Source organism: Sander vitreus, chromosome 7, assembly GCF_031162955.1.
Source record: "Sander vitreus isolate 19-12246 chromosome 7, sanVit1, whole genome shotgun sequence".
Lineage (NCBI taxonomy): Eukaryota > Metazoa > Chordata > Actinopteri > Perciformes > Percidae > Sander > Sander vitreus.
The window spans coordinates 6,979,887-6,998,731 of record NC_135861.1 but is presented as its reverse complement, the minus strand read 5'-3'; the positions used below and the strand labels follow the sequence as shown (position 1 = coordinate 6,998,731).

General features: G+C 41.6%; 1 protein-coding gene and 1 non-coding gene across 2 annotated transcripts in view; both read left to right on the top strand.

Moving 5' to 3' along the window:
- Positions 1 to 16,039: 16,039 nt before the first annotated feature.
- trnaa-ugc (transfer RNA alanine (anticodon UGC)) lies at positions 16,040 to 16,111 on the top strand. The gene has a single exon. It is a non-coding gene; the product is annotated as a tRNA-Ala (tRNA).
- A 2,221-nt stretch (positions 16,112 to 18,332) lies between these two features.
- Positions 18,333 to 18,845, top strand: part of LOC144520564 (plexin-A1-like) — a 301,950-nt gene continuing 301,437 nt past the window's right edge. The window contains exon 1 of the mRNA XM_078254352.1: positions 18,333 to 18,492. The gene's annotated coding sequence lies outside the window, so the exon portion shown is untranslated. The remainder of the gene's footprint in view (positions 18,493 to 18,845) is intronic.

Below are 18,845 nucleotides of genomic sequence, written 5' to 3'. Positions count from 1 at the left end.
CGGAAGGCACCTACAGCTATATTAGGATAACTGTATGTACACACTAGAGTCCGGATCGGGCCGAATTTTTCTGTCCGAACCCGGCCCGCGTTCGACAGAAACGTGACCGAGCCCGGCCTGAGCCCGACAGGCATCAAGAGATTTATGTCCGAGCCCGACCCGAGCCCGACACCGTTAAAATCTCTTTTTTTTTTCTCATACTAATGACACATGTACGTTTGTTTGTGTGGAAAGCTTTTATTAAGCAACTGTAGGAAGGCATTCGGAAATGTCAACAGATGAGCGCATCAGCGCACACGGGACAACAAGCTCACGTTAATAATCTGTTAAAATGTTCAATGTGTTAACCTTCACTGCTTGCTTCGTTTCCGACCGTGATCAGAAAACCAGGGGAGGCTCGGTACCTCCAGGGCCGCCGTTATAACATGAATAACTCTGCTCCGGTCGCATTTACACGTCTGCTCCTCTTTCTCTATCTCTCTTCTGACCAGCTTCCACATAGACACATACACACACAGACACAGGAGCTCTCTTAAAGGAGCCACAGCACCATTTTACAACAAATGTCTTATCACGCTGATGTGACCGAGCCCGGCCCGAACCCGACCATAATTTCTAAATATCTGTCCGAACCCGAACCCGAGCCCGACGGGTCCCGACGGGTCCCGACGGTACCTGACGGGCTGGGCCGGGTATCCATGCCTTAGTACACACCACCGCTGACTTGCGCTTCAAAGTTACAGGAAGTCATTCATTTTCAATGGAAGCCGGCTTCTGTCAGCTGCGAAAAGCGGAAAATCCGTCTGCGTCGCATTTTGGGCGTGTTGAGCGAACAGAGTGTCGAGCAGAAAGTTGAAGTTTGGTCAACTTTATGGTAATGAGCTATGACACGGTTCAGCGGCAAACGACAAGCAACCAATCGGATTATAGACGTCCTTCGCGCTGGCTGATTCCAGAGAACATACGATGTAAACTTTCGTTACTACCAAAACATTAGTTCTGAGAGAATGGAGGAAAAGCTCATCATCACTGTTGCTGGGTTCCCTATAATTTATGATATGACTTTGTTTGCGTATAGGGACTAGTTAAAAAAAAAAACGAGGCATGGGATAAAATACACTGGGATGGTTGGTGTCTCCGGTGAGTTGGTGAAGTGCGTGATGTTTTTATTATTTAAGTACGTATGCTAGTCTTCCTTGCTTGATGTGAATGTCCTGCCACGTCAGAGCGGCCAAAGCGTCAAACGCTTCCCCGTACTTTTTTACAAGCGTCCTTGACAGGGCGGCCAGAGCTTCTTTTGCAGCTCAAGTCTGCGACGGTGTGTACGTACAGTAATGGAGTGATGGGTAATGTAACTTCTGCTGGTGAGTAATGAAATTACTTTTTTTCAGGTAACTTGCCAAACGCTGGTATATTGACAGAGGACACATTTATTGTTTGAAAGTTTCTTTGAATGTATACAATATTCACAATATTCTGCACTATGCACATTTATTCTTCACAATATTCTGCACTATGCACATTTATTCTTCACAATATTCTGCACTATGCATATACTATACATTACTGTGTCACCTCCTACTGTGCAATATGCCATTTTTTTTATTCATCTGCACCATATTAGGCTGGATTATTGTAATGCTCTTTATGTTGGTCTAAATCAAACCTCCATCTCGTGCCTTCCACTTGTGCAAAATGCTGCTGCTCGCTTCTTAACGAATACCTCTAGACGTGCACACATTACTCCCATTCTCTACATCCTCCATTGGCTCCCGGTGCGTTTTTTTTTTAGAATCGATTTGAATGTTTGTTTTCAAGGCCTTAAATGGCCTGGCCCTGGAGTATTTGTCCGAGATTTAACCCTTTGTGAGCACAACAGGTCATTGTGGTCTTCAAATCAACTGGTTTTAGAAGTCCCAAGGTCAAGGTATAAACTGTGGGGTGATCGGGCTTTTGCAGTTGCTGCCCCGAGGCTCTGGAACAAGTTACTCCCTGATATTCACACTCTTACGGATGTAGCGCGCTTTAGATCCAAACTTTTTTTTAATTTAGAATGGCTTATAATACATAGTGCGACAATCCCCCTTTCCTCCTCCTTTTTCTATGTAACCTTTTCTGATTTTACTTTTTTCTATGTTTTTATTCTTTTTTATTGTGTTATGTTGTTTTATTCATGGTTCCGGATGTAAAGCACTTTGAATACCTGCTAGTTGCTGTAAAGTGCTACATAAATAAACCAATAAAGCTAGTTTTTCATACTTTGAGTATTAGTGGTTTGTACTGTACATATTAACTAGGAATACATGGTTGTACATGAATATACGGGTTAAAATGAAAAAAATGACTTAAAGAACAAAACAGTGGTACCATCAATCCTTATAGGCATCATATTTGCTGACGAAAGAAGATTGCTCTAAGATGTAAAAGAGAAAAGACCTGGGGTCTCACTTCCACGCAAAGGTTGTGATTTATAAAAAAACAAACTTGACGGGAGAATGTGCGGTCCTCCACGCAAACTCTGACCCATGCGTACACACATTTTGGAGACAAAATAGGAATTGGCGACGCAGATGGTGAGGTGAACTGAAGTCAGACTGCAGAAAGTAAATGTGGGAATAACTATTAGCCTACTCGTAATATTTTATTAAAAAAGTATTGATATGCCTCATGCACATTTTTTCACTCTATATCATCCACGTTACCATGAAGATTAAATCCAGCAGTGTTATTTGCGCATGTACTTAGTGATACTTGTTCCATAAACACCTTGTAAAATCCAACTCAAATCTTTAATAAAAATGTGTTCTTAATGTTTAATCGGCGCTGTCTCATCGTCACATTGTCCGCTACGGAGCGCAGGAGGAGGAGATGGCCCGACTGCATGGAATACAGGATAGCATCAAATACCCTAGCATTAGATAACGGCAGAACACAGTGTAAATAACTAAATATCTGTCTTTAAAACTGTGCATATATCTTGTCAAAGTCTGGAAATACAGCCGTTAAGCTCTCATGCAATCGTTACACTTAACGTCCTCATTATCGGTCCTAACTTTAATACTGTTCGTGACAAAACCTGCATGAAGAAAAGTGTGTTTGCCTATTAGACTTTCTTTCGTCTTCAAATTGTATCTCGGGGGTGGGGATACCACTAGTTGATGCTGTGTTGGCAAGGTGTTAACAATCACAAATTGTTGTAAACAAATACTGTGGTGAACCCGTGCGTAATGCTGCATGATGGCACTGCTGGTACTGCAGGAGAACTAACCCCAAATGGAAGAATCGGGAGAGAAAGAGACTTCAGGTACCATGACGATGACTGGCTAATATGCCGATTTAGGTTCCCTAAAGCTGAGCTATTGGATCTATGTATTGAATTGGGTCCAGTAGAGAGGGCAACGCGCCGGAACCGTGCCATGCCGGTCCAAATACAGGTCCTCGCCACTCTGGGGGAAACCGGCTGTTTCCAGAGGGAAATGTCAGACAGCTAAGTGTTTTTTTTTTTTTTTTATAAATATTATATATAATCTTCAACTTTATCACCAATATATAAATGTTAAATGATAAATCTAAATGTTATATCTATCTAAATGTTAAATCTAAATGTTATATCTAAATGTGTCGCCAAGTGTAAAGCTAAATATTTAGAAAATATTGAAATCCTCAAGGAAACCACGTCCACTGCGGTGGCTTCAAATCGCGCTGCACCCAGTGATGCCCCAGCAAGGGGTATCTCTGCTGTAGCCAGTGGGTACTTGGAAAGATTGTGGAGCAGCTTAACTAATCAAAATAATAATTTAATTATGATTGATTTAAAACAATTAGCGAAGTAATCAATGGTAGAAAAAATAGCTTAAAGTGGCCTACTGACTTAGCTAACAGTTGAAATGATTAGCTAAAAGTAATGGATGACTTCTGAAACATTAACTACACTTCAAGTAAAACAATACCGTTGTTTGAATTACATAAATCCATGTGTGACTAACATCATCCTTCCCAAGCAATCTAACATTAGTCCAGCATGGCTAAAGTCCAGCTATGCATCCAACATATTCATCCGAACACAACTAAAATGTCACAATCCAGCCACTTGTAAGAAGTTTGTAATACTGGTTACATAGCTAGTTAGCTAGTTACTTAGTTTTATTAACCTTAAGTTTGCCAAGGTTATATTGTATTGGCTTGCAAAGTAGCTATCCGTTGCTAACGCTAACGTTAGCTAGCTAATTTATGTCAAAAAGCAGTAGCTAACTAATGTTACTGCCAAGATATGGTTTCATTGTAAGACAGTGTAAACACATGACAACACTTGACAAGTCTTACAACACCTCTCTGGTCTCTGGTGAAGTTATATTTTGGCAGCAGTTAGCTAACGTTTCTGCTTTTTGAGATAAATTAGCGTTAGCAACGGATAGCTCCTTCGCAACCTAATATAGCAACATAATTCAGGTTCATAAAATACGGTAATGTAACCTAAGTATTGAAAACTACTTATTTGTGGCTATAGTGTGACAGGCCTACTGCTGTTCAGTCTCGCACTGCGAGACCTAGCTAACTTAGCTAGTTACAGTGCTGCGAGGCCTGTTCATATGACATGTCGGCTGCAGTGTGTGAGCTAGATTGCTTGTGAAGGATGAGTCAAACTAACGTTAAACACACAAGGAGATATGAGTCAAACAAAACAACGGCATTATAGTACACACAAATATTAAGACATTTCTGTGATATAAGTCAATAATACAAAGTACTGACCGAAATGTGTTTTAATCCAGTAACATTAGTCGAACAGCTCCACTGTAGTCAGTATTTACTGTACCAACAGGTGTTGACTGAAAATTGCGGTGCAGTGTGATTTGAAGCCACCGCAGTGGGCGTGGTTTCCTTGGGGATTTGAATATTTTCTAAATATTTAGCTTTACACTTGGAGACACATTTAGATATAACATTTAGATTTAACATTTAACATTTAGATATATATTTAAGCTTTAGATTTAGATATAATATTTAGATATATATTTAAGATTTAGATATAAATTTAACATTTAGATTTAACATTTAGATTTAACATTTAGATATTATTTATAAATATATATAATTTCTGTCTCAAATGTGAGGAACATGCGCTAAATGTTGAAAATTTATCAGCTACAAAATTTTAGCCAAACTTTTACATTCGGCACCCCATACCGTAATGTCTGCCGTTTTGGACGTATTATTAATACATGTAGTTATAGATCAGGTTTCCCTACACTGTGTAAGAACAGGCTGAAATTATAATTCAATTTGCAGCAATTCCTGAACGTCTGAGAAGTTTTTTGCTTTTTCTCCGCCAGTCATCATGATTCGGTCTAACAACTGCCAGTGTCATTCATAGACTGATCAGCATTCATGAGGTGCTTTGCATTGACTATTTATGGAATTTATTTTAAAAATGGGCGTGTACAGGGCGGGATAAGCGGCGGATTCAAGTACGCACACTTGTTGGTAATCTGTGATTTATAAAGGGAACTTTGCTTACAGGTGTGCGTACACACGGTTTTATAAATCTGACTTTTTTTTGGCGTACGCCATTTTGGGCTTTTGGGCGTACGTACAATTGTAGTAAAGATCATACGCACAGTTTTATAAATGAGACCCCTGAAGTGTGTGAGTGTTTGTGTGTATTTCAGTGCAAGCTAGTCCTGGGTAGCATGAGAGCATATAAGCCTCAGTAGAAAATGGCTGTGTTGTCTCCAATCTCATTTGAAATGTGCCGCAGGACGACAGTTTTTAAAGTTGCATGTCATGTCGGGCAGGAGAAAACCTCTTAGCCCACACACACACACACACACACACACACACACACACACACACACACACACACACAGTCCTTTTCAACGCTGACCAAGCTATCATTGGAAAACTGAATGGAGGAAATGTGGCATGATTTTGAGGATAGAAAAATATATACATGGTTGAAGAGGCAGATGAGAGGAGCAAGAGAGCGGGAGAGAAAAAGATTACAAGATAGAAACAAGAGTAAAAGATTGTGAAGAGAGCTGAAGAAAAAGAAAACTGGACACAAATTGCAAATGCTCCCTAGCAGCTCTGACTGACAGGCCAATCATCTTGCTAGCACATCTTGAAGCGAAGCCTGGCTGCCGGTTATTAATTGAAATGTGATTGGAGGATGGGGGGGGTGCCACCATGCTCACATCTAATTCACATCAGAGCAATTAATAACTCATTCACTCCTCTTCTCTCCACTCCACTCTCATCACCATTGATATGTCCAATGGTGACTAGAAATTAGAAAAGGAGAGAGAAATAATTGAAAAGGGATCATTCCGAAAGGGGAGCTCGGGACAAATGATGGAATTGGGAAAGGGGATTAATTTGTGCAACAATTCAGAGGGCTGCCCAGAAGGGGATTTTTTTTCTTTTCTTAATTCCCTGAGAGATTTTGCAATGGCCAAAATCTCTCGACTCACTTTCATTCATGTCCAGAAAAAAAGTATTAGGCTAAAAAATATTGAAAAAGCCAAGGTGTCTTGTCTCATGCTTTGAGTCATTTAGTTGCGTAACAATGTAGTTTTTAAGAAATAGTGTGGAACTGGAGTAGTGGGCATTTCTTTAAAACAACAGTATGAGTGAGCACAAAAGAAACGTAATCCATCTATGAGTCAAGATTTTGAAGCAAGCAGGGGCAGATTGTTGCTATGAACTATGCTGGGGTACAATAATGCTAACCATAACCCATAAGGATGGGATCCTTAAAGGAACACGCCGACTTATTGGGATTTTAGCTTATTTACCGTAACCCCCAGAGTTAGATAAGTCCATACATACCCTTCTCATCTCTGTGCGTGTCGTAACTCTGTCCGACGGCCCCACCATCCTGGAGGTAACAGGTTCCAACTAGCCTACTGCTCCGAATAAGTGACAAAATAATGCCAACATGTTCCTATTTACATGTTGTGATTTGTATAGTCACAGCGTGTACAAATAACAAGGTCACATGAGACAGCCATCTTCTAACCGTATATAGACTGGGAACTATATTCTCAGAAAGGCGAAGCAGTGCTACTCTCTGCTCGGGGCTTCTCAGGTGCTGCAAAGCATATCACTCTGCCCAAGTAGCAGAAGTAGCACTGCTTTGCCTTTCTGAGAAAATAGTTCCCAGGTTATATACTGGAAGAAAACATCATTAAATAAATTTGACAACACATGCGCAGCATTTAGCAAACGCGCTGCAAATACACACAACACAACCAATTACACAAATGCTCTGCAAATACAGAAACGATGCAAAAAGAAAAGCACACAATCCCCCGAAAACAAATGCATAGGATAGGTCAGGTCATGGGCGAGGTCTCCTCGCCACGAGTGGCAGCTTTTAATCACAATCATTTATTCAAGGTATTTTTTTCTGTCTCTTAGAAAGAAAATCTTTTTTGTCAGTTTTACCCTGACATTCTCCCTCTTGCTGAGAGCCCTGTAGGTACACACACAATCAAATGACTCCTCTATTGAATAAGGTCTGCCATTATAAGTGAAGCCACATCATTGTGAACATCTTTAGTAGGGAGTGAAATGCTCTGAAAGGTGTACAGCAGCACATAGAAAAGCTGTACAACTTAAGGTATTAGCCATTTCTTTTTGTGCAACCTTGGCCCTTTATATTCAGAAAAACTCCCATTCTGAGACCTTGGTGTGTGAATACCATTTGAAAATGGTTTGAATAAGAGAAAGTAGTGTGGTGTAACTCAAACGGGGAAAAAAAGCCAGGCACCAAAACTGACAGGGTTTCAAAGTTTGTTTCTGACTTTTGTAACCAAGCTACGGTGTACACATTTATTGTAACTTGTAACACAGTTGGAGAATGATCGCCACAAAATTTTAACAGGACAGGAAAGAAAACAATATTACACAATGAGTTTGCACAATCATGAAGCGAAGAACTAGATGTCACAGAACATTTTGGTGACAGTCCTGCAGTTTAAATAACATTTTAAAACCCATACTAAAGTTTGGATGGCCCAGCATTAGGATGGCACGGTGTTACAGTGGTTAGCACTTCACTCCGCGTTAAGGTCTCTTTACAGTTGCCGTTCCCGACCTGTCGCATGACAATGTGACGTCAAAATGACGTAGATCTCGCTGGCGCGCCACAATTTAAAGAGGTTGCGCACCACTCTATTTTTTTCAGCAGTGCACGACAAAGCGGAAACGGGAAGCATGGACGAGTTCGAGGACATCTGGATGCCAGGACTCTCAGAGTGACTGCAAGTCTCGCTTGTAAACTTACTGGGTTAAGATGAGCTCTTTTATGGTGAATGAAAGACTTGATTCGACGAAGTAGGTCATTGAATCGAAACATTGATGTCAATACTGCTGCCAGTTCTGCTGTTGTTTACCTTTTTCTTCTTCTTCTAGTCCGTAGAAATAGCAAAGTCGGTAGCCTTTCCTCAGTTGCGACACCTCTGTTCAGGAGAAGACTGCAACTAGTGTCGCGACCACCATGCGCAGGTATAAATAGTTACGGCACTCCCATGACGTCACATTGTCGTGCAACAGGTTGGGAACGGCGGGTGGGCGCTTGCTTTAGCGTGGCTTTTCTCCGGGTTTTCTGGCTTCCCCCCACAGTCCAAAGACATGCAGGTGTTTGGTTAATCGTTGACTCTAAATTGTCCGTTGGTGTGAATGTGAGAGTGAATTTTTGTTTGTCTCTATGTGGTTGTCTGTTTCTATGTGTTTTCTCTGTGATAGTCTGGCGACCTGTCCAGGGTGCATCCCCCCTCTCGCTCACTGTCAGCTGGGATAGGCTCCAGCCCCCCGCAACCCTGTAAAGGGTAAGCGATTACAGATAATGGATGGTTGGATGGATGGATGTATGGTCCAGCATTTAGGAAATATGCCTCTTGTGTTTGATTAGATAAACCTCTGTAGGAAATGGTTTAATTGATATATATGTGCTGCTCCCATCTCATTAAGAATGCAGTAAATTCTTTTCTATTTAAATACTATGTTTCTACACTGGTGAAAATCAATACCTGCTTTTTTGTAGCAGGACATTGCATAGTTCATAAATCCTGTTCAAAATGCTACTAATATGGACTAAAAAGCTAAATTTGCCTATTTGAAACTATAACATAACTGTCAAATCATCCCTGTTGTCAACAAGTACAGAAAAACACTGACAGTATGTCAGATCGAGGAAAATGTGTCATGCATGCCTGTCTCGGATCAATCGCAGTGACTGACTGCAGGAAATCAATGAGCTAAATGCTAACACTTTGGCCAGGACACAGACAGACAAAACTCCTTCACTTCAACTGGAGAGCTGTAGGCCAAAAAAAACCCAGTGTGAACAGTGTGTGTGTTTCTGTACTTTTCAGTTAGGTTTTCCTAGGTAAGGCGTAAAACTTCAATTAAAATTAAGAAAAGTCTACTATATGTAGGGGTGTGAATCTTCACTCCTGTCACGATTCAATTCGATTACGGTTATCCTGTCAACGATTCGAATCACATCACAATGCATCAGGATGCGTCACCTCCTCAATATTATATATTGCTACACATGGTTTTCATCAACAAATTCAAGCAGTCTATATATATATATATATATATGAACTCCCCTTTTTATTGTATCTGCTCTTAAAAAAGACACTTCGTGAATGTAGTGGAGTCTGAACTAAGCAGACAAAAGGCAAAAGGCAAAAACAAAAAAAGCAGTGACCGGAAAATCGACAAGTAACATCACTAGGCAATAATAGATTATGGTCTGTCACTGCATTGACGCAGAATCATCCAGGTCTGCATCACACTGCATCATTGCAATAATTAATCAACACCCCTACTGTATAGGTGTGCTAGCAGCTCTGTGAGGCTGCACCCTGTGGCCCAGTGGTGCTTTAATCTAAATGCTTTCACATTACAATGAAAATTCTAGCATGTTGATGATTAGCAGGTATTCTCTCTCTCTCTCTCTCGCTCTCTCTCTCTCTCTCTCTCGCGCTCTCTCTCTCTCTCTCTCTCCCCCCTACAACCTCAGCCTCCTCCTCCACCTCTCTTTTTGTCTGTATCTCTCTTACTGTTACTATACCTTTCCCCATATCCCTCCATCTCCGGGTCTCACTAGTCGTTTGCGCCTCCTCGTGAGTGCTATTACAGCATCACTTTGCATTTAGATAACCATCGCCTCACCACCCCAAATTGGTCCGGAGCAGGAGGAGGGGGGATAAAGAGAGGGGGAGAGGAAGGAGGAAGAAGGGGAGGAGGTGGAATAGGACAGGGGGAAGAGGAGGAGGCGATATTGAAGTTCAAGCCGAATGCTTCCCGGAGAAATAATTGCAGATGTTGGAGCCCCTGCAGATAGTAACACAGGGAAATTTTAGGGGAAATACAGACCAGCAATTTCACTGCTGGCAATTTTACCATTACACTTTCATTTCGCAGCTCCCCCGCTGTGTCATCCACACACATTTATTTTGTCCCAGAATGCCTCCTATCCCCATCCCCAGAGTTATGCCAAACTGAGTTGCATTATAATATCATGACGAGCATTCCACTTTGCAGTGCCAAGGAGCCATGTATGGATACAACAAAAGTAACATAAGTAGCATCTATGTACAGTTAGGGGGATTCCAAAATAAAAAGAGAAAGGGGGTGAGCATAATATGCACTAATATAATAACCAAAATACATTCACTAATCCAAATACTAACAGAATACATATGCTCCTATTTTAATTGTCCATAGTTAACTCGCGATTAATCACAATTTTTTTTTATCTTTGCAAAATGTACTTTAAAAGGGATATTTTTCAAGTTTTTAATGCTCAAGTGGTATTTGAAACTCGACATACTCCGGTGGTAACTCAATTCACATTAACAGTACCTGCAAATAACTTTAGTCTTGTGAGAATCTGGAACGGCTTTGAAACTAAACTTGCTATTCAAAAGACAATTTTCTCTATATTCACTTCTGCTCAGGATGTTTGTTTCTTTTCTTTTTTGGGGGGTCTTGAGCTGCTCTTGAATGGTCATTGATTTAGTTAAAAATGTTACTCAGAACCGATGTGGTTCTGACTTTTATTTTGAAATACTGACGCTTTCGATTTATTTTTCAAAATAAAAGTCTCATAAAGCCACATCGGATTTTATAGGGATTTATAATAAACCCTGTTCATAATTTAGCACATCTACACTACTACACCTATTGAAGGTAATGAGCGGCACAGACTTATTATGATCGAGACAAGATGAGGAAGAAACTAAACATGAACGTGCCAGCATGACGGAGTGCCTGAGATGACACTATCAAAGAGAAACCCAATGTCAATGGTCCATTATGACAAAAGCCTATTTTACTAAATGTGATGATGATCGAGACCCATATGCAATAAAACTTCAATCAAACTTCAATCAAAAATCTGTTTTCTTTTACAGAAAATATTTTTTTACATACCATTTATTGAGCAACATCTTCTCAAAATAAAAATAGTTATTGTGAAAATTCCATGTAGGCTAATTTAACATAATATTAATGATTGAATGAATAAATGAATATGAGGCAGGAGAAGAGCACTGCACTGCGGAACAAATGGATTTAGAGTGAAGAGGAAACAATGAACGGAGCAAACAGAAGCTGTAATGCTAACAGCGTCTTTAGTCCGGCTCTGTTTCTCGGCGGCCTTGTGAACAATATGAACAAAAGCCAGTCACCTTGCTCTCTCTCTGGCAGTTATTCAATGGCACTCTTTTGCTTACACTTGTACAGTAGCATTAGCAGCCTCCCCTGCTGTTCATCACTGGCCGAGCTGTAATTACAGACGCATCTAGAAGAGACAAAAGGAGGAAGCTCTAAAGAAGTGTGTGTGTGTGTGTGTGTGTGTGTGTGTGTGTGTGTGTGTGTGTGTGTGTGTGTGTACACCTGTGCATGTAGGTGTGCATCACGTGTGCAATAGAGAACAAGCAGAGACAAAACAAGTGCAAAGAAGCCTGATCGTCCTTTGAGCTGCTGTAATGAAAGAGTCCCTCACCATCCACCCACCCACCCTGTCTCTCTCCATCCCTCTTTCTTTCTTTCTTTCTTTCTTTCTTTCTTTCTTTCTTTCTTTCTTTCTTTCTCACGCTCCATCTCTTTTTACCCTCCTGCTGGCATGTCTCTTTTCCCATCTACTCCTCTTCTCTTTCGCTCTGTAATTGCTGCTACATTTGCTCTTAGAAGTGAGTCTAACATCACAAGGATCGCTCTGATTTTGTCACTGAAATAACCGAAGGAATTGTGTATAGGTGAAACAAAACAGACTTTGCAAAAAAAAAAGCGAAAGGAAAATTTGCCTGATCTCGACAAACGCGCGTGAATACCTTGGATCTTAAGCACAAACGTTAGATTTGAAATGCCTAATAAGCTTCTTTTTCAGGCGGCTCTCTGTGGAGATTTTAATTATGATTTGGCATCAGCTGCCGTTTATTGGATGAAATGGACGTTGCTGATCAAGGCTCTGTTGGAAGGTGGTAGAGATGGAGGGAAATACAAGCACACCAGAAACTGAGGGACAGAGAGAGATTGCGAAGCTGATCAAACACATTTTCATTCACACCATGCTCAGCTACATGCTGGCAGGCCACGCACACCCACATCCATGTCGGAAGCAGAACCCTTTCGCTAGCTTCAGAATTTGCACTTAAAAAGCCAAAAGCTTTACAACATTTATAAAGAAATGTCTGTTTTGCTACTTTCTGTTGTCAGTTGATGTAATTAGTCATCTATCTATCAGCTTATGAAAGCTTTATAATTTAAAGCTATGGTGCACAACTATTTAATAATAATAAACGTCCGTTACATACATGCCATTGCCAAATAAGTTGATACAAATCTACTCATTGTAAGCCTATCAGCTCCACAAACGCTCTCTGTATTTCTCAGTATGGCTAGGTTTACAATATGGTGTAGACCGGCGACTTTCGCGGGCAGCAGCTCGAGTAATGTGTTTCACGTCACCGCTGAGAAAGGAAAACAGCAACGGTCAGCTTTGGAGACGAAGAGGACATAACAATTAAAAGATAATTACCTCTTCCAAAGAGTCCACGTGTGCTCCTTGATTTGACGGGATAAACGCTACTAACAGCTGCGTGGAGGAGGTGTGGGGGTTGTGCGCGAATCAGCACGATCACCTGAAGGCTTGTGTCATGTTAGATTGTTGTGTTGTTGTCATTACTTAGAATTCGACAGAAACTGGAAAACTTTTACTTGAGATGGCAACCCATCATTACCTACTTTGAGAACTTAAAAGAACTGGAGTCCAAACCCATATGATCTACCTTACATTTCCACTTTGTTTTTTTGAGAATACGCGGTACACAGGCAAATGCTCATGATACCTTGATGTGTGTCCCCCCCAGGGTAAATCCAGACGGCTAGTTAGACTGTCCAATCTGAGTTTTTAGCTGCACGACAATGACAACCTTTGAACGTATACATGTTCCAACAAAACAAGTTCCTTCCCGAAGCTATTTTGCAGAGGCACCGTTGCTCCATGTGGCGTTTAGCGCCGCCCAAGACGATTATGATTGGTTTAACAAAATGCCAATAAACCGGAGCACCTTTTTCTCCCATCCCGGAATGCTGTGTGGACCAGCCAGACCCTCCTCCGTAGCGCTGTGTAGGAAGGTGCCACCATCACCTCTGTGACTCCACAATTAACATTGTGGAGTCTTTCCGCTTCCTGGGAACTACCATCTCCCAAGACCTCAAGTGGGAGCTGAACATCAGCTCCCTCGTCAAGAAAGCACAACAGAGGATGTACTTCCTGCTGCAGCTGAAGAAATTCAACCTGCCAAAGACAATGATGGTGCACTTCTACACAGCCATTATTGAGTCCATCCTCACATCCTCCATCACCATCTGGTATGCTGCTAGCACAGCCAAGGACAAGGGCAGACTGCAGCGTGTCATTCAGTCAGCTGAGAAGGTGATTGGCTGCAATCTGCCGCCGCTCCAGGACCTTTACGCCACCAGGACTCTGAAGCGTGCTGAAAAGGTTGTGGCCGACCCCTCCCACCCCAGCAACAAACTCTTTGAGACACTCCCCTCTGGCAGGAGGCTGATGAAACACAAATATAGTTAAAATGTATGTCATGTTTTTTCCCCATTTCCCTTTCTTTTTTCCCATCACTCACAAAGAATTCAATGGATTGATTGTAACCTAGAGGTGGTAAACTCTATGCAACCAAAAAAATCAGGCAATTTAATAAGTGAATCTGGCTCCTACTTTTCAACAACCAAAAGCACAAGTCATTACCTTGACGTTTAACATAACAGGTATTTGAATTGATAAGGGTTCCAGCTCTGAGACCGACAGTGCCACATTGAGCTACACAAACGCTACGTAAGACCACAGGAGTTAGTGGAAAGGATGTTCACACACACACACACACACACACACACACACACACACACACACACACACACACACACACACATGCACATAGGCATGCACACGTACAGTAATCTGAGCAGCAGAGTATCATCTGGGTAACCACATCCTCTGCCTCAGTGTGGAGAGGAGGAACCTGACACCCCATCGCCCTATATGAAAACTCCCTAGTCATCACTAATATGAGCAGAAATATCAACATTTAATATGCACAAGGGGACTTCAAAGGTCATAGCAGGGACCCAGGATGAAGAAAAAACTACATTTCTATTCTTGCAGATGAACAAAAATGACAGAGCTCAAACAAACACCAACAATGCATCCTCCCATGTGATTCAGCTTCACCTTCCTCTCCTCTCCCCAATTCTTTTTCCAAAACTTTTTATTTATAGGGTTACAGGGGAAGTCATGATGGGAAAATTGTGTTTAAATATAGTGTTAAAGTTTCATTATTAACATTATTACATTTGCAGGCATGGGACATATTTTCAAAAAATTCTTTAATGATGCAATTAGGGATGGTGTGACATCTGACAATAAGCCTTTTTCACAACAAATACTTTAACTCGTCATAGTAGGAAAACAACAGGTGTTACTTATAACATTAACAATGGCTATGTTCAATCTAAGTGTCACACTAAACCATGGCAGTGCAACAGTGAGCCAGCATGCACAATAGCAGGACCCTGGAACCAAATCAGCTAAATGGAATTCAGCCATCGTGTATTTGATTATTTGCACCTGTGCTTTTCCTACTGTGACATGTTAAAATGTCATCCTTAAAAAATAAAAAATAAAAATAAATAAAAAAAGAGGCATTTTAACTGCCAAAAAACATCTGACAATGTTATCCATCGAAGTCTCAGATGACGGAGTTTCCTTGAATGCGTCTCAACAGCCTCTTCTCGCAACCACATTATCACGGCTGCCTGGATCGTGGTAACCTAAATCTTCCTAAACATGTCTATTTTTTAGATAAGTCTTTAATAATGTAAGGTAAGCTATGTGATTTGTAGTATTTGATTTGTGATTTAGTAAAACAAAAAACATGCAAAATCAGTATAATTTTTGGCCACTAAGGGCAAAAATCCATTACAAGATGTCAATGAAGTGAAGTTAATGAAGTGTGTAGCCTATTGCTAGAGCTGTGTTAACGTTGGCAAACAGATGCCTACGTAAGCATCCAGTTGACACGGAGCAACTTAAGCATTCATAGGAGTCGTGTTTATGGCCACTTGCCGATTATAATATTCACTCTCCTGTTGCTCTGCTTTGCTCTCCACCAACTCCTGAGAATATCTGCCCCCTAGCAACTAAATGCTCCACTAATAAGTTGCTAATTAACTTAACGTTAATGTACGGACAACTGACACAGCGAATAGCCTATATCATCCTCATACATTTAGTATTGTTGGTAGTAGGCTACATGCGTTTCTATTTGAAGTTTAGTGTAGCCTATGTCAAAAATGGTCTGATCAGCCTTTATATGTTCAGTCTGTTAAATTCTATTCGGTTAAATGCTGAGTCAGCATAGCCCGAGTTAAGTTCTGTTCCGTTGGCCTCTTGTAAATACGAGCCCAGAACTTTGTTACTAGTGACTCCTCAGTCTCCACGGGAGGGGATGTAGCTCAGTGGTAGAGCGCATGCTTTGCATGTATGAGGCCCCGGGTTCAATCCCCGGCATCTCCAGTAGAAATTTTCAGTAATTTAGCAGTTTGGGAATAATGAAGTCCATTTATCTCTCTGCCACCGCAGAGTCCCATACAATGTCACCTTTTAAACAGTCACACTGATTGAGAGAAGTTACAAGGAGCACAACAATGATGAGATCATTGTTAAATGAGGCAGTGAAATTGTTAAGACACACAGCATGCAAATTTTTCAGTTTCATTCGTACTTTGGGTTTCTAGAACATTTACATACTTTAAAGGTCCAGTGTGTAATGTGTTTAGTTCAAAATCTGTGTTGCCCGTTCACAAACTTGTCCTTTTTCATGAATATTTACCACCACCATCAATTCCAAGTATTCCTTTTGGCTTGAAATTTTACATTTGCATTCGCATGAACTGGGGTAGACCATAGACTGTATATAAGAATGGACCAACAGATCCCGTTGCTCTGGACGGAGACCAGTGAAGGATATTAGAAGCACTTTTCCGGTGAGCGCCGAGCGTTACTGCGCAGCCTCCAACTGAGCTTGACGACGTAGATGTGACGTGAGCAACCTGTCTGAAAGTTGTAAGTATTCTGGTAGCTGTGCCAAGAGAAATCTCAATCATTCTGAATATTGCAGAGACGGAGAGCGTAGGTATATGTGAGGAGATAACATAGGCACAGGCTAATTATTGCTAACTAAAATGCTAGTTAACATTAGTAATTACACTTAAACAGCTAATATAAGTCGAAACTGCCTGCGAGCTTCTCCTGTACTATACGGTAATACCTCTACTATACAACAGTAAGTCCCGTGGTTATGACACAAGCCTATTTTCACAAAAACGTATACGGAGCCATAACGTGAGATACGAGGTAATGGAGCCTTTTATACATTGTCGTGTTTCTTTAGAAATAAACAATGGACAAATAAAGTCTTTAAACACTTCAGATGTAATGTTATTCGCTGTCAAAGTGACGTCAAAATGAATGGCAGTCAATGGGATGCTAACGGGGGGTGATGGCTTGTTAGCATCAAAATGGCACCATAGGATCTACGAGTTGTTAGGAGAAGCTTACCCCCTTGATTCAAAATCCAAATTTCAGGAACAGGAGTCTTCTTCTTTGCCCAGAAAAAGAAAAAGGATATTGAAAAGAGCAAGAGACCGGCTTTTTGAAGCGTGAAGGCTACCGTAGCTGTAATACGTACTTTGAACTGTGTGGTGCGAGAGAGATGATTGCGATATATGATCTCAATGCTAGATGGGAGAAATTCCTACAGGTTGGACCTTTAATGTTATTTTTCCCTTCCTGGAAAGCCCAGTAAGCTCGGATTGGCTTGCAAGAAAAATATAGTGCACCTTTGGAAAGGTAGTTCTCAAGCCGTGGCGTGGGTGGATCTAGGCGGCCCACAAAAAATCGACTGGATTGTCTTATTTCACAGTATGGGTTGGTAGCACTAAAAAAGTTTTAATATGAACAGCAATGCTTTTATCTGAATAAAAAGTTGCTGATTCGTAGTGGAGATCTGCTCTAAATTAGCCCCGGCAGCCTGTGGTCTTTGGTTAAGTTCCAAACAAGGCTAACACTGCCGATAGAGATGATTTGTCAAGTTTCAAGGGAGCTGACCTTTAAGCAGTGAACATTATTGAATAAACACACACGTATAGGCTCACAGCAAACTGAAGTAAAGACATGCAGTCACACTGCAGAAACACAGATATACACACAAGCAATCACTGACATGAAACAAACATGAAAGGACACGCACGCACGCGCGCGCACACACACACACACACACACACACACACACACACACACACACACACACACACACACACAATGAGCGCAGCGGTGAGACAGCATGCAGAGTAATAAGATGACAGCAATCAATCCAGCTGAATAGAAGCAGCCTTTTATCAGAGGAATGATTCCAGTAAAACAACCTTTATCATGTCAACACTACAAGGAGCATGAGAAGACGCTGTACCGCAGCCTGTATCGGGTCCGATGCTGCCACCTATGCGCACCATGGAGCGGTGCGTCTGGTGATCCGCTGTGACGCACTTACGCAGCCAGGGGGCGCACTCATGTCACTAACGTCTCTCTCTCTCTCTCTCTCTCTCTCTCTCTCTCTCTCTCTCTCTCTCTCTCTCTCTCTCTCTCTCTCTCTCTCTCTCTCTCTCTCCCTCCCTCTCCCTCCCTCTACCAGGGGATGCCGGAGTCTAACCGCAGCTCTCCTCTCATTCATGCTGAGCGCTGTTCTCCTGTGCGCACGGAACTGCAAAGCTGAGCTTCGGAACCGGTGCTGCTGCTGCTGTCTGACAAGTCCGCCGGGAATGGAAATGTCTTCTGCTGCAACTCTGACATCCTAAAAAACATGCCAAGCAGGACGAACGCGAAGGGCGGTTTGATCAGTAAGTACAGCCAAACTTTTTGTGGTTGTTAATCATCTCTCTTCTCGTCTTGGAGCTTTATTTTTTCTTTTTTTTTTTTTCTTACATCCGAAATGTTGATGACATTCCTCTCCTTCTCCAACTCTACCCCTTCCCTCTCCTTGCCTTCCTGTATACCCTCCGCCGATCTCTAACATGAGCACACATGGAGCATCTGTGCTGCGGGAGAAATCCATCTTTTGTAGATTCATTTTGTTGCGCTTCAAAACATCGCATGGCTTGTTTTGCGCACCCGGGGAAAAGCAGCCTGACGCACTAGGAGGTTGCGGATGAACCATCTCCGAAATGACTGAACGTTTTCTTTTTTCTTCTTC